This window comes from Blastomyces gilchristii (genome assembly GCF_000003855.2).
Source record: "Blastomyces gilchristii SLH14081 genomic scaffold supercont1.2, whole genome shotgun sequence".
Lineage (NCBI taxonomy): Eukaryota > Fungi > Ascomycota > Eurotiomycetes > Onygenales > Ajellomycetaceae > Blastomyces > Blastomyces gilchristii.
The window spans coordinates 207,180-223,644 of NW_003101681.1; positions in this window are offsets into that span (position 1 = coordinate 207,180).

A 16,465-nucleotide genomic window follows, 5' to 3' on the forward strand; every position below is an offset into this window, starting at 1 on the left:
GAATGAATATTTTGAGCTCTTTTTCAATCTCTTGAAAAATGAATATTATTCTGAATGCTGAAGAGAAGTCACTGAAGTGATTCTTGCAAAATCTAATAGAAAAACTTCAATTCCTAAGTCATATAGAGTAATATCTCTATTGAACTGCCTAGAAAAGGTTTTAGAAAAGATAATAGCTACTCAACTATCTTTTATAAGCTCTATAGATGATTCTCTTTTATTCAGTGAATAAATGAGAGATAGAAAACAGTGTTCTGCAATTAACACTATTCTCTCAGTTATTCATGATATTTAAATAGCAAAGTATGAGAGTCTGGTCTCAACTGCAGTTTTTATTAATATAAAAGAAGCATTTGATCATGTTTCAAAGTCAAAGTTAATTCAGATATTAAAGATATTAAAACTGTCACTTTCTCTAATAAAATGAGTTAACTGTTTTATGTCTAAAAGAAGTATATAACTCTTCTTTGATAAAATGAAACAAGACAAGACTGAGATAAAAATAGAAGTATCACAGAAATCTTCAATCTCACTCATTTTATTTGCAATATACACTGCATATCTATTTAAAAATAGAAATATGAGAATAGTGTGATCTCTGAGTTATATGAATGATATTGATCTAGTCTACAGCTCAAAAACTATCAAAGAGAATTTGAAAGTAATTGAAGAAGCTGCAAAGAAAATTTTTGTTAGAGCAGATATCAATTAAATTCAATTTAATATGAATAAAACTGAGTTAATTCACTTCTTTTCAAGATTCAATGAGAAAGAACTATCTCTAACTCTTTTAAATAGAGAGATTAAACCCAGTGTAAATGTCAAATGATTAGAAGTATGATTAAACTTTCAGTTGAATTTTAAATATCACATTCAACAAAGAACTGTCAAGACAGAAAGACTATTGAACAACATAATCAGACTATTAAATACAGAGAGAGGTCTATCCTTCCAGGCTATGAGATAGTTATATATAGCCTGTATTACATCAGTAGCTGATTATGAAGTTCAAGTTTAATGAAATAATCAAGGGAATTTCACTGAACTCTTTCAAAGTCTGTAAAACAGAGTCTTGAGAAGACTTCTGAAAGCATTCAAATCATCTTCTATTAAAGCAATGAAAATTGAAGCTTCAATTCCTTCTTCTGCTATTAGATTTGAAAAGGCCTGTATGAACTATGCTCTGAGAGTTGTAAAGATAAGCTCAAATCATATAATCAGAGAAAGAGTCTCTTCTTCATTTTCATCAATTAACTCTGGAAATGAACTGGATTGAAATAGATTTCTTGATTAGAATGAAAATAATTCTTCAAAGAAAATGTCTTCTCAACTGTACAGACTATACTCTCTGATTAAAAATCAATTTTCTTCTTTAAATGTTGAAAAAGTTGATCATGAGAAGTTATCTCTCTGAAGAGAAAAGCTTGAATCTCTTATAGACTTATAAATAAGTGAACTATCAAAAGAGAAAGAATATGAACAGTATTTGAAGAGAATTTCTACAATTAATATAAAGAACTCTATTCTGATTTATTCAGATGACTTAAAAAATGAGAACTTGAATAGATTAGATACAGACATTGCTTATACTGAAGATAATATCAATTTTATCTCAGATTTCTGAAATCTAGGCTCTGAATGTGAAGTCTTTGATGCTGAACTATTTGTAATAGTGAAAGCTTTCAAACTTATTGAAATAAAATCTCATAAAAGAGGAAATTGTTTGAAAGAGATATGAATATTCTCTGATAGTCAAGCTGCTTTAAAAAGACTTAGAAATAGTCAGATTCATAATGATCAAATGAATCTTGAACTGATCTTAAACTCTATTTTAAAAATTCAAAAGAGAAGAATATCAAAGCTGATAATTTATCTACACTGAGTTCCTGCTTATATGAATATTCATGACAATGAATTGGCTGATTCAGCTGCAAAAAAGGATGCAGAATTAAGCAGATCTATTCAAAAAATTATGTCCTGGTCTTTTATAAAGAGAAAAATAAAAGAATCTTGTTTAGACAAGTGAAATGAAAGCTGGCAGAAACAAAAGAAGAGTATACATTATTCAAGATTTGAAATAAAACCCAAGTGAAAATCTTGTTTAATTAAATGTAAAAAGAAAATATTCTCATCTATAATACAGCTGAAACTAGAACATGACTATTTCAAATCTTATATACAAAGATTTGATGATAGATTTGACTCAATAGAATGCTCATTCTGCAATACAAATGAGAATTCTGAGTATATTGTAATGCACTGTGCATTATACAATAGTCTCAGAGTCAGATTGAAAGAGAAGTATGATCTAAATCAATTAAATATGAGATTCTTATTCTCAACTGAGACAGGAATTAAATACTTAATAGACTTTCTATCAGAAACTCAAGCAGCTATAAGAAAATGGCTAAATTCAGAATTATCTGAATATGAAGAGAAGAAAATCAATCAGATATAGTCTGTTAAAACAGCTATATACTATCTTTTAATAATTTGTTTTATTACAGTCTTTCTTTATTTTATCTTTTCATTTTAATTTCTTTCTGTCTATCTATTTAATGTGTCTATCTTTAAGACTGTGTTCTCTTTTCCTTTGTCATGATATTGTCAAATGATTTCAAAGTATGAGATGATGTTAAAACACTGTAATTTGTAAACAGTTTTTGTATTCTGAGCTGGAATTTTCTGATTTTGCATATCTGAAATTGATGAATGTATAATAGTTAACTTTACAGATATAGGAAAAACCCTGAGAACTAAAAGTTCTCAGGTAGATGTCATAGTCTCTGACTGCATACATCTATAATTGAAGAATAATAATAATAATAACTGTGATTCACTTCAGAACCTTGTAAGAAAGATATATTTATAATATTATCTTGTTAAAAGACATCTAGATATTCATGATATTATTAAGAGAGTTTTATATAAGAATCTGTTATTGTAATATAAGATAATTTTTCTAGAATCTTTTTAATATCAGTCAGACTGATGAAATAGATTGATATATAATTCTGCTATCAGTGATTCTTTCAGTGACTTCTTTTTCTAAGTATTTTGTAAACATTGACAGAGATCTGTGTCAGGTCAGTAGTCTTGTAAATATCATCTTTGTGAATTCTATTATTATTAGAGAATATCAAGCTTCTGCTTTAAGCATTTAATAAGATGCCTTGTTCAGATAGTCAGACAAGTTCTAATATAAGATTGTAATCAAGATTATCAACTTCATATACATAGATATCTTCATGTTGATGTTCTCTCACATCTACAATCAGCTTCATCATGTAATGAGTATAAATGTCTTTTGAATCATCAAATTCTGTGAGAAGTTAAGGTTTTGATAAAGAGATATGCTGAAGATTATAATGTCTTATAACTGAAGATTTTATTATTATATAGTGACATAGACTGCTGTCTATCATGGCTTTTATATTATACATGTTATCAATCACAGTAGATATAAGAATCATATTCATTGTCATCTTCTCTTTAAATTATTGTTGTTCAACCTCTTCAAGCTTCTGTTTATAAATTTGAACAGAAGCTAATCTTTTCTCTGTTTCACTGAGATATTCTTATAGTTATCTTCTGAATCTTTCTCTAATGTAATATGATTGATATGAACAGATACTGATTCATTCTTTGAATGAGAAGATGCTGATCTTTCTCTTGAGTATGAAGACACATAGATTGATTGACAGTTGAAAGCAATGTGTTCTGATCAGTTACAGTTGATACACACTTTATATTGACATTGATCAGTGACTTCTTCAGAAGTGATCTTAGAGACTCAGAAGTCTGTTCAGATAGTGAAGATTCTTGCTTATGTGTAGATATTTAAGTCTACTCAATTCATGACATCTGCATTATTGTTATTCCTCAGTGTGAGTGTATGAGTTACTGAGATGTAACATCTTCTATCACTGTTCTGTATATTCTTAAGTGTGGCGGGCTGCGCCCGATCAATCATATAGACTATTCCGTACACTTCATAGATTCCTACCGCCCCATTCCCGATCGCCGATCCTCAGCTGCCATGAACATGTATGTTCTGATCGCCGATCCTCGGCCGCTACGAACGCGTGTATATTCTTCCACTCTGAAGCACCACTGTGTACATCATCACATACACATATAAATATTCACTTCAATTGCTGATTCTCACACTTTCTCTTTCTTTTCTTCTCTAACATTTTTCTCTTTGTTATATAAGACCTATCAATATTATACTGATCTATTCAGTGTAGGCCTCTTACACTAGAAAAACATTCATTATCTCCTCATTAGAAATGATTATTCATTAAGAGATATTCAAATGTGTAACAATGTATAAGAAAGAGAAACAATCAGTTAAAGCAGACACTGAGTTCTCAGATAGAAGCTTGCTCATCAGTCACTCTGACTCTGTAATAAGATCTTACAAAGAGAGTAAGATCTTATAAGAAAATATCAGTTAAAGATCTGAGAGTTCTGACACTCAGATATATAAGATATTCATATAATTACACATCTGATAATTGATAACCATGTCTAATAATAATATGAGAGAACTCTTGAACACAAGTATAGAAGTAATATCATAGTGACTTTAAGTAATATTGAAATTACAACAGTAATAAATAGCTGATATGTATACAACTTAATAATATCAATATAAAGAGATTTAATAATTATCATAATAAGAAACTCAGACAATTTCAATATCTACAGAATTAAATACAAAAGCACTGAAAGAACACTTAAATACTCTTATATATTTCAATACTTCTGATCTCACTCTCTACTTATCATGAAGAATGAAAATGCTTATGAAACTGAGTGTAGATGAAGATACTATTGATGCACTAATTAATCAAGATTAATATATCAATGAACAATTGAAGAATTATATGAAACAGAAGTTTCATTTATGAATGAAAGTATGTGAATCAGCATTATAAACATCTGATAATATTATCAAATATCTTAATATTCTGTTCTGAGACACTGTCATGTAATAGAAAGTATTAGATTGATTACAGAGTATCTGACAGAGAAACACTTCTCTTATAATATTCATCTCTGACTTCAACATTAAAATTCTAGAAGCAGGAGATTAATCTTGAGAGAATTAAATAAAGATTAATATGCTTAAGAAGATATTAACTTTCAAACTCTTATAAACTCTTATAAGTATAGATGAAGATCAGACTTATAAAGACTTCTGCACACAGCTTCAGATATTGAATGATTATCTTATCAAGCTCAAGAGTATACAGAACAGTGATAGAAGATATTACATCTCAGTAACTTATACACCTGCACTGAAGAATAACAATGATATAGATATCATGAATTGAGTAGACTCAAATGTCTATATATAAACAAGAGTCTTCACTATCTGAACAGGCTTCTGAGTTTCTGATATCACTTCTGAAGAAGTCATTAATCAATATTAACAAGAAGTGTGCATTAACTGTAATCAATCAGAGTATATTGTTTTCAACTGCTGATTAATCTATATATCTTCTTAATTAAGAGAAAGATCAGTGTCTTCTCATTTAAAAGATAAATCAGTGTCTGTTCACATCAATCACATTGCAGTGAAGAAAGATTCAGAAGATAATTACAAGAATATCTCAGTGAAACAGAGAAAAGATTAGCTTCTGTTCAAATTTATAAACAAAAGCTTAAAGAGATCAGATAATAATAATTTAAAGAGAAAATAACAATGAATACAATTCTTATATCTACTGTGATTAATAATATGTATAATATGAAAGCCATGATAGACAGCAGTCTATATTACTATATAATGATAAAATCTTCAGTTATAAGATATTATAATCTTCAGTGTATCTCTTTATTAAAATCCTGACTTCTCACAGAATTTGATGATCTGAAGAATGTTTGTACTCATTATATAATGAAACTAAACATAGATGTGAGAGAATATTAATGTAAAGATGTTTATGCATATGAAGTTGATAATCTTAACTATAATTTTATATTAGAACTTATCTAACTATCTGAATAAGATATCTTACTGAATGCTTAAAATAGAAGCTTGATATTCTCTAATGATGACAGGATTCACAAAGACAATATTCACAAGACTATGAATCTTATACAGATCTCTGTCAATGCTTATAAAATACTCTGAAAAAGAAGTTATTATCAAAATCACTGACAGAGTTATCAACAAGTTCATTGATAGCAGAATCATATATCAATCTATTTCATCAGTCTAGTCAATATCAAAAAGACTCTAGAAAAGTTATCTCATATTATAATAACAGATTCTTATACAAAACTCTCTCAATAATATCATGAATATCTAGATATCTTTTAATAAGATAATATTATAAACATACTCTTCTTATAAGATTCTGAAGTGAATCACAGTATCAAGTTAGAGAAAAAGAATGATAAGAACTCTGAACTGTCATGAGACTCTTTTTATAACATGTCTCAAGATAAACTTCTTCTTCTTCAAAAGATACTCAATGATCTGTTGAATAAAGAATTCATATATATTAGTAACTCTTTCACTGCAGCCTCTATTCTCTTTGTAAAGAAATCAGATGAAGAACTCTGATTCTGTGTGAATTATCAAGAATTGAACAGATTAATAAAGAAAGATCATTATTCTTTATCTCTTATCAATAAAACTCTAGCTCACATTGCATAAGCTCAATGATTTACAAAGTTAGATATTATCACTGCATTTCATAAGATTCATATCACTGAAGAAGATGAGTGACTTACAGCATTCTGAATATAATATAATCTCTTTGAATGAGTAGTCACATTTTTTGAACTAATCAATGCTCTCAGTACATTTCAGAAGTATATTAACTAAACATTTCAAGACTTTCTTAATAAATTTGTATCTGCTTATCTAGATGATATTCTCATCTTCATCAATGAATTCAGAAAGAAATATCAAGAGTATGTATAAAGAATACTACAATAACTATGAGAAGTGAAACTATCAATTGATATTAATAAGTGTGATTTCAAAGTCAAGAGTACTAAATACTTAGATTTCATTATAGAAGCTGATAAGAGAATCTGAATAAATTCTGAGAAGATCTCTACTATTCTTGAATGAAAGACTCTGTACACTATGAAAGATATATAAAGCTTCATCAGATTTGCTAACTTCTATCAGTGATTTGTACAAAACTTCTCAGATATTATGAGATTACTTACAGAACTCACTAAGAAAGACACAGTATTTCAATGATCAGCAGATGTCAAAGCTGTATTTATATAGATAAAGAAGATGTTTATTAATATCTCTCTACTGATAATATTCAATTCTGATTATAAGACAGTTGTTGAAGCTGATTCCTCTAACTATATAATAGAGAGAGTGATATTATAATATGATAATAAAGATATTCTATAATCATGTGTCTTCATATCTAAGAAACTGAGTCTCACTGAATGCAATTATAAGATCTATGATAAGAAACTTCTTACAATTATATACTGTTTAGAAGAATGAGACTCTGAACTTCAAAGTATCTCTGAATTTGAGATAGTCATAGATTATAAGAATCTTAAATACTTCATAACTACTTATAAACTCACTGAATGACAGATGCAATGATCTGAGTTTTTAAGTTACTTTTATTTTATAATATACTACTGTTCTGACAGTCAGAACTCAATGACAGATGCTCTCTTATAATGAGAGTAAGATATATCATTCAATATAACAGATACTCACTGAATAAACTGAGAGCATCAGCTCTTGAATCTGAAGATACTAGTTAATCAAGATAAAACAACTTATAACACTATATATACTTCTTCAATTAGAACACTCTCTCTTCAAACTGACACTGATACTGACACTGATATCTTGACTTCTTCTGAACCTATACTGAATGAATTATGACATATAACAGCTTAAACTGATGAACTTCTTCAAGCACTTATCAAAGCAGTATATTAAGAAGTACTCTGATTTCTCTCAGAACTATATATAAGAACTGACATCTCAGAATACTTAATTAATGATAATAACACTCTACAGTTCTGTGAGTGATGTTGAGTTCTCTACTCTGAACTCTTACACACTCAGATAATATAAGAGATACATAATTCATATATAACTGATCATTCAGATTATGAATAACTATATTAAATAATCTCTCAAGAATTCTACTGATCTGAGATATTAAACAGCATCAGATATTTTATCTGAAACTGTAACTATTATTTCTTTATCATCTTATGAAAGAACTGTAGAAAAGACCTGCTGAAATCACTTAATATCTCTAATAGAATCTGATGAGATATAATAATTGACTTCACTATTAATCTCTCTGAGAGTAAGAGCTGTAGAAATATTCTGATCATTATAAACTAATTAAGCAAGAGTGTTATATTAAAACTCTGTGATAAGATGAATACTGAATAAGTCACTGAAGCTTTTCTAAGAAGCTCATTCTATCAGATATATGAATTACTAAGATCTATAATATCAGATCAGAGCTGTTAATTTGTAAGTACTCTCTGAACAAGAATCTGTTAAGTTCTCAAGATTATACACTGTCTGTTAACTGTCTATCACTCTGAGATCAATAATGCATCAGAATGAACAATTCAGACTGTAAAGAACTATTTCTGTAAGTTCTGTAATCACTTATAAAATGATTGACATAATCTGCTTCTACATGCAGAGGTCACTATCAATGAATAAGATATCATTTCAACAGATATAAGCCTGTTCTTTCTTACACATAGTTATCACATAAAGATGTTGAATCTTCTAGAGATTACACAGTTCATATCAGATCTCTGCAGTCTGATTCAGATTGCTAACAATATAGTAATGAAACTCTGAGATACTTATAATTGAGCAGAGATCTTCATGACAACTGTAAAACAAGATTAAGAGAATTAAATCAATATTCACTGAGACTCTGCTGAACAATATAAGATAAAAGATCTAGTATGATTGAATCTTAAGAATATACAAATCACACATTCATCTCATACACTAGATGACTGTCATGTCAAGTATAAAGTGATAGAAGTTCTAGATAGTCATAACTACTGTCTTGACACATCATCAGAGATTTGTAATATCTTTTATATAAGCTTGCTTCACTGCACTATCACTGATCTGTTTTCTTCTTAACTAACTTCTGACTGACAACTGCCAGAGATTATAGAAGAAGATAATGAGCTTGAGTGAGAGATTGAAGATATTCTTAATAAGAGATCATACAGCTGTGATTAACAATATCTTGTGAAATAAGTCAGCTATGATTAACTGATCTGAACTCTGAGTTTCATATTATCTGAAACAGCAGTTCTTGATCAATGAAAACTGCTTCTGAAAAGAAGGAACTAATGTGACAGACTGTGCCTGATCAATTATATAGACTATTCTGTACACTTCATAGATTTCTTCTGTCTCATTCCTGATCACTGATTCTCAGCTGCTATGAATATGTATGTTTCAATCACTGATCCTCGGCCGCTATGAACACGCGTATATTCTTCCGCCCTGAAGCATCACCACATACATCACCATATACACATATAAATATTCACTTTGATTGCTGATTCTCGCACTTTCTCTTTCTTTTCTTCTCTAATGTTTTTCTCTTTGTTATATAAGACCTATCAATATTATACTGATCTATTCGGCGTAGGCCTCTTACATTGAGCTTAGTAAGATGATCATTCATTGTCTGAAGCTGTGTGCAGAAGCCTTCATAAGTCTGGTCTTTATCTACACTTATAAGAGCTTGTAAGAGTTTGAAAGTTAATGTCTTCTTGAGCATGCTAATCTTCATTTAATTCTTTCAAGATTAATCACCTGCTTCTAGAATCTTGATATTGAAGTCAGAGATGAATGTTGTAAGAGAAATATTTCTCTGTCAGATACTCTGTAGTCAAGCTAATACTTTCTATTGTATGACAGTATCTTGAAACAGAATATCAAGATGTTTCATGATATTATCAGATGTTCACAATGCTGATTTACATGCTTTCATTCATGAATGAAACTTCTGTTTCACATGATCTTTCAATCATTCATTGATATATCAATCTTGATTAGTTAATAAACTGATGGCATCTTCATCTACACTCAGTTTTATAAGCATTTTCATCCTTCATGATGAGTAGAGAGTGAGATTGAAGGTATTGAAATATATGAAAGCATCTAAGCATTCTTTCAGCACTTTTGTATTCAATTCTGTAGATATTGAAATTGTATGAGTTAGTTGTTAAATCTCTTTGTATTGATGTTGTTGAGTTATATGCATATCAGCTATTTATTATTATTGTAGTTTCAACATTGCTCAGAGTCACTGTGACACTGTATCTATGCTTGTATTCAGAAGTTCTCTCATATTATTGTTAGACATGATTAGACTGGCTGTCAGAATTATAAATTTCACATTTGATTTCATTTGATCTGATCTCATACATTTCTTGATGTAAATCCCGCTGGGACTGGCTATCAAAAAAACATGTAAAGTGACTATATATCAGATCTTAAAATGAAACCATGACTTGAAAAAAATGAGAAAGTGATCTCATTTGATCTTATTTAGTTTCATTCTTGATATAAAGTTACTATTTTTAGACATTTTAAGGTTTTTTTTAGACTATTTTTAATTTTTTAAAAAGTAACACTTTTTGATAACACTCAAATGAGATTTAAAGTCATTTAAAGCAATAAAAATAATTTAAATTGAGAAGTGAAAATCATGATCTCATTTGAAAAATGTGACAAGAGTAGACAGTAAGTCTCACTGAGACAGTATGAGACTACTATCTAATGTTAAAACTGTGTAATGAGAGCAGTTAAATTGATAATAAGACTATCAAAAAATCTAGTTCTGATCTCAGACACGGTCACACAGTCAGTCTAGACATGATTATATTGTTTATTAAATGTGTAATATCTGTGAAATTTGAAGAAGTGTAATCATATGAATATTTCATACATCTGAGTGTCAGAACTCTCAGATCTTTCACTGACATTCTCTTTGTAGAATTTTATTACAGAGTCAGAGTGACTGATGAGCAGCTTTTATCTGAAGACTTAGTGTCTGCTTAACTGTTTCTCTATTTCTTATGTGTTGTTACATGTTCAGATATCTCTTGATAAATAATTGTTTCTAATAAGAAGATAATGCATGAATAATCATTTTCTAATAAGAAGATAATGAATGTTTTTATAGTGTAAGAGGTCTACACTGAATAGATCAGTATAATATTGATAGGTCTTATATAACAAAGATAAAAACATTAGAGAAGAAAAGAAAGAGAAAGTGTGAGAATCAGTGATTGAGGTGGATATTTATACATGTATGTGATGGTGTACACAGTGGAGCTTCGGGGTGGGAGAATATACGCGCGTTCGTAGCGGCTGAGGATCGGTGATTGAGAATGGCCGAGAATCAGAGCGTACGCGTTTGAGAATGAAGTGGTTGGGATCTGTGGAGTGTAACGGAATAGTCTATATGATTGATCGGGCGCAGCCCGCCACAGTGTGAAAGATAAAGAAGAGAAAGAAATGAAGAATTAATAATTCTTATATCTTCAAGTTCATATTATAATTATAATATATACTCTGACTGAGAAGATATCAGTGAGATGTCTACTTGACTTCGGAATGAATATAACCTCCATATTCTATTCCATTTCTTAAATAGAGAGTTGAAAGAAGATAGATCTGTCAGATCATATGAAATTTATCAATAAAATAAAATATCACTGTTTTAATATAATTTAAGCAAAGTATGTAATTACAGACTCAGAAGAAATCTTTAAGAAGAGTAGTCTGTTTCTTCATACTGTTAATATTATAGATGAGAATATTATTCTAGATCTTCTATAATTGAGAGAAAACAATTCTCTTATTAACTGAGTCACTTAGATATAACAGTACTGTCTCACTAATAAAGAGACAGTAATAGAGAAATCTGAAGAGTTTCATTAAAAGAATCTTGAGAAAAAGATAGAGTTAATATACTATGTAGTAGATGACTGAGACTTAAAGATAGATAAAGAAGTCATTATTCTCACTGTAAGATTAGCAGCAGTATTCATTATTAAAGACAGATAAATATAATATCTCTTTATAGATTATAAGAATATCTTTTTAGAAAGAGAAGTAGCAAAGTTTTCTGATATCAAGATATAATATAAGATTTATCTTGAAGACAGTGTAATAGCACTGTATAAGTCTCTTTATAACTTATTTATAAAGGAATTGAATATTCTGCACAAATATCTTGAGAAAGCATAATTAAAAAACTGAATATACTTATCAAAGAGTTCAGCAGAGACATCTATACTCTTTATACTTAAGAAGAATAGTAGATTACATTAATGTATAGACTACAGAGATCTTAATAAAATAATAGTTAAGAATTACTATTCATTATTATTAATTAACAAGATAATCAATCAATTATCTGAAGTAAAGATATTCTCAAAGATTGATATACAGAATATCTATCATAGAATCAGAGTTAATAAAGATAATATTTAAAAAACAGTTTTTTATATCAAGTACAGTAATTTTGAATATCTTGTTTTATCTTTTAATCTTTATAATACTTCAGTTATCTTTCAGATTTATATAAATGAGACACTGCAGAGTCTTGTTAACATCTTCTATATAGTATACTTAAATAACATTCTAATCTTCTCAAAAATGAAGAAAGAATATAATACTTATATTTAAGAAGTATTGAGTCACTTGAGACAGTATTAACTCTATACAAATACTGAAAAATACTCATTCTACATGCAGAAGATTGATTTCTTAGATTATATTATTAAGATAAACAGCATTTCAATGAATAGAAGTCAGATCTCTGCTATTAAGAACTGGTCAGCACTGTAGATATACTGTGAGATATAGATATTTCTAAAATTTATAAACTTCTACAGACAATTCATCTATATATATTTATATATTACTATTTCTCTTATAGATCTGTTAAAGAGTAGTATGAAAGATAGAAAAATAAGACTGTTTATTCTCACTTAAGACATTATACAGATATTTTTAGAATTGAAACAAGCTTTTACAGATATTATAATACTGAATCACTTTAACTCTGACTTACTCAGTCAGTGTGAGACTAATATATCTAAGAATAGAGTCTGTGAAATCTTTTCACAGTTGACACTGAAGACCTTTCAATATTAAAAGAATCAGAGAATAATCATTTCTGAGAATACAGATAATAAAATATCTGTGAAAGAAGACTTTTTCACAGAGTCTATAAGATACTGTGAATAGAGATTAGTGATCTTCTTCTTCAAGAAGTTATCACTTATACAGAGAAGATATAATACTCATGATTAAGAGATATTAGTAATTATTAAATTCTTTAAAATCTGATAATATTATCTTCAGAGTAGTAAGTACTCAGTGTAAGTTCTCACTGATTATATAAATCTGTATTACTTCTTGACAATAAAGAGCTTGACAGAATATCAAGTCAGATGACTGAAGCTGCTTTCAGAGTATAATTTCTATATCTGATATTATTCAAATCAGCTTAATCTTACTAAGACACTGTTTAAACAGTCTGATTATAATATCATTAATATAAAGAAGAATTCTATAAAAGAATCTCTGTCATCACTGCAGAAGAAGCTGACTGTAGAGAATTAAAATTCTCTGAAGCTTAAGAACAGCATTAGTAAGACAGCTGTATGACTCAGTATAGAAGATAAAAGAAAATCTGAGTCTCTGCAGAGAATTAACAGAGAAGATTATAAGCTTCTCATATTATATCTTACTATTATTGAATTGATAAAGAATGAAATAATCTACAATCTTTCAATTCAACTACTTTTGAAATTTATTAATAAGTTATAGAAGAAGAATATCTCTACTATAGCTTAAATTCATAAATTAAAGAAGAAAGAATTCAGTTTAAACTTAAAAGAGACAGACTCTAAGCAGAGCAGTGTCACTAAGAAATCAAGTTACTGATAACTAGAAGAATGTGAACTTCTACTACTAAATGATTCAGTTTTTATCTCTTATGGTAGAGCAGTGTGCTAGAAGTTATTAAGAATTTATCATAATAGTCTTTATACAGAGCACTTCAGATTAGAGAAGACTGAGAAGCTTCTAAAATATAAATATATTTGAGATACACTTCAGACAGATATTAAAGAGTATATTAAGACTTACAATATCTATCAAAGAATAAAGATTCTGTGATATAAGTAATATAGTAAGTTGATGTCACTGTCTATTTTAAAGAGCTCATGATAGAATCTATCAATGAACTTCATAGTTAATCTGTCAAAGTTGACAAGAGTTAAAGAATATAACTCAATTTTAGTCATTATTAACTGTTTCATGAAGATGATAAAATATATCTTTATTTATAAAAAGATTAAAGCTTCTGAATTAACTGATCTGTTTTTAGATATCATCATTTATAATTACAGTGCTCTGAAATCATTGATAATAGATTAAGAATCTCTCTTCATCAGTAAATACTGATCAGCTTTTTACTATTATCTTATAATAAGATGCCTTCTCAGTATTACATTTTATCTGCAGATAGATAATCAGACTGAATATCAGAATCAGATATTAGAACAGCATCTTCAAGTATTCTATTTATATTATCAGAATAATTAACTTAAATATCTTCTAATCACTGAATTTGTATATAATAATATAAAGAATATAATCTTAAAAGTATCTTCTTTCTATACTTATTATGAATATAATTCTTTATTACTCAGTGACATTGTGAACAACATTTCAAAGAAAGAGATAGATAGTCAGAATATTAAACAGATACAGAGAACAGAGTATTTCTCAGTATTAGAAGTGAAAGTGAGATTGAAACTTTTAAATAAAATTTATAAGAAGACAGTGAAAAGTATTCATTATACTTAGAAGTAGTAGATAGAATACTATAATTAAAAACATCTTTTAATAAAGTTTTTAATAGAGAATCAAGTACTACTTTCAGTAAAGAATATCAAGATAATAAGATTATATAAGAAGCTCAGTGAGTAGTGACTAGAATCTTTCTTAGTAATAAGAGTGATAAATAAGTAGATATATAAGTTAAAATTACTCTCAGAATTGAAATCAATTTATTCTATTTTTCACATTTTCTATTTAAAGCTTTATAAGTAATATTCTGAGATAGAGCTGTCTCAGCTGAATAATATTAAGATTGAGAGTGATACTGAATATCTTATAAAGAAAATATTGAATAAGTGAATATATTACAGTAAGCTTTAATATCTTATTAAATGAGAAGATTATTCATTATCAGAGAATTCATGAAAACTGCTTGAGTATTTGAAAAATACTGAGAAAGAGATTGTAAGCTATGAGATAGTTAATAGAGACTGCTCTGTTATATATCAGAGATATTGAGTAAGAAATACTACTTAAGACTTCTTATTTTTCTCAAAGAATTTTTTAGAGATAATCTTATAATAATAAGTCAGTGTCTTATAAACTCTGTAGTACTCTTCTTCTATTTTCTTTCAAAGAATTTTTAGAAGTTTAATGAGACTACATAAGTGTAAAATTCCTGAAGTGATTAATAAGAAAAGAAAGAGATATTTAAAATTAATAAAGATTAATATTATTAATCTATGAACTGCTGCTATTTTAATAAGAGCTACAGCTTACTAAAAAAGTAAAAAGAAGAATTAGAGTCTACTTATTAATAATTACATTCTTATCAAACTCATTCTTCACTGTTAAAGTCTTCAGCACTAATATCTTTATCTGTTAAGAAGTTAGTACTGCAGTACTGCAGAGAAGCATGCTATAGAAGAGTATAAGAGATACTTAAAGTATTAATTTATTAATTTATAAAGCATCTCAGTTATTCATTTCAATTGAAGTGAGATTCTCTTCAATCAGTGATTAATCTCTGTGATACTTTTAATAACAGTACTGACTAATCTCTTCTTAAGATCAGTCATTCTGAGATGTTTTTTCATCTTGAAGATTTATACTTTCATCTTCTTTTATAGATGAGTAAGAGAGATCTCTTCAGTCTTAATAGAATTTATTAACACTTGAAGCTCTGAGACTCTTACTCTGTACTACTTGAGTATCTGAGCTTCTTATCAGAGCTGATACAATATCTTTCTATGAGATAATACTTACAGAGAGACAGAAGTCATTATTACAGATATAATAAAAATAATAAGAGTGAGAGAAGAAGTAAATATATAAGATCTCTCTCTTCTTCAGCTGCTTAGCATAGTATAGACATATAATAGTGCTAGTCAGAGACTGTACTGAAGCCTTCTCACAGAGAGAAGATAAAGAAATTATAAAATTCTACAGACTTAACTCAGCAGTATTCTAAGCAGAGCTCAGATATACTATGAGAGAGAAACTACAGATTAAGCTTATTGAAGTCACTGTTTCTGAAATTAAGCTCTCTCTGAGATTCTCTCTGAATGACTACACAGAGTCATACAT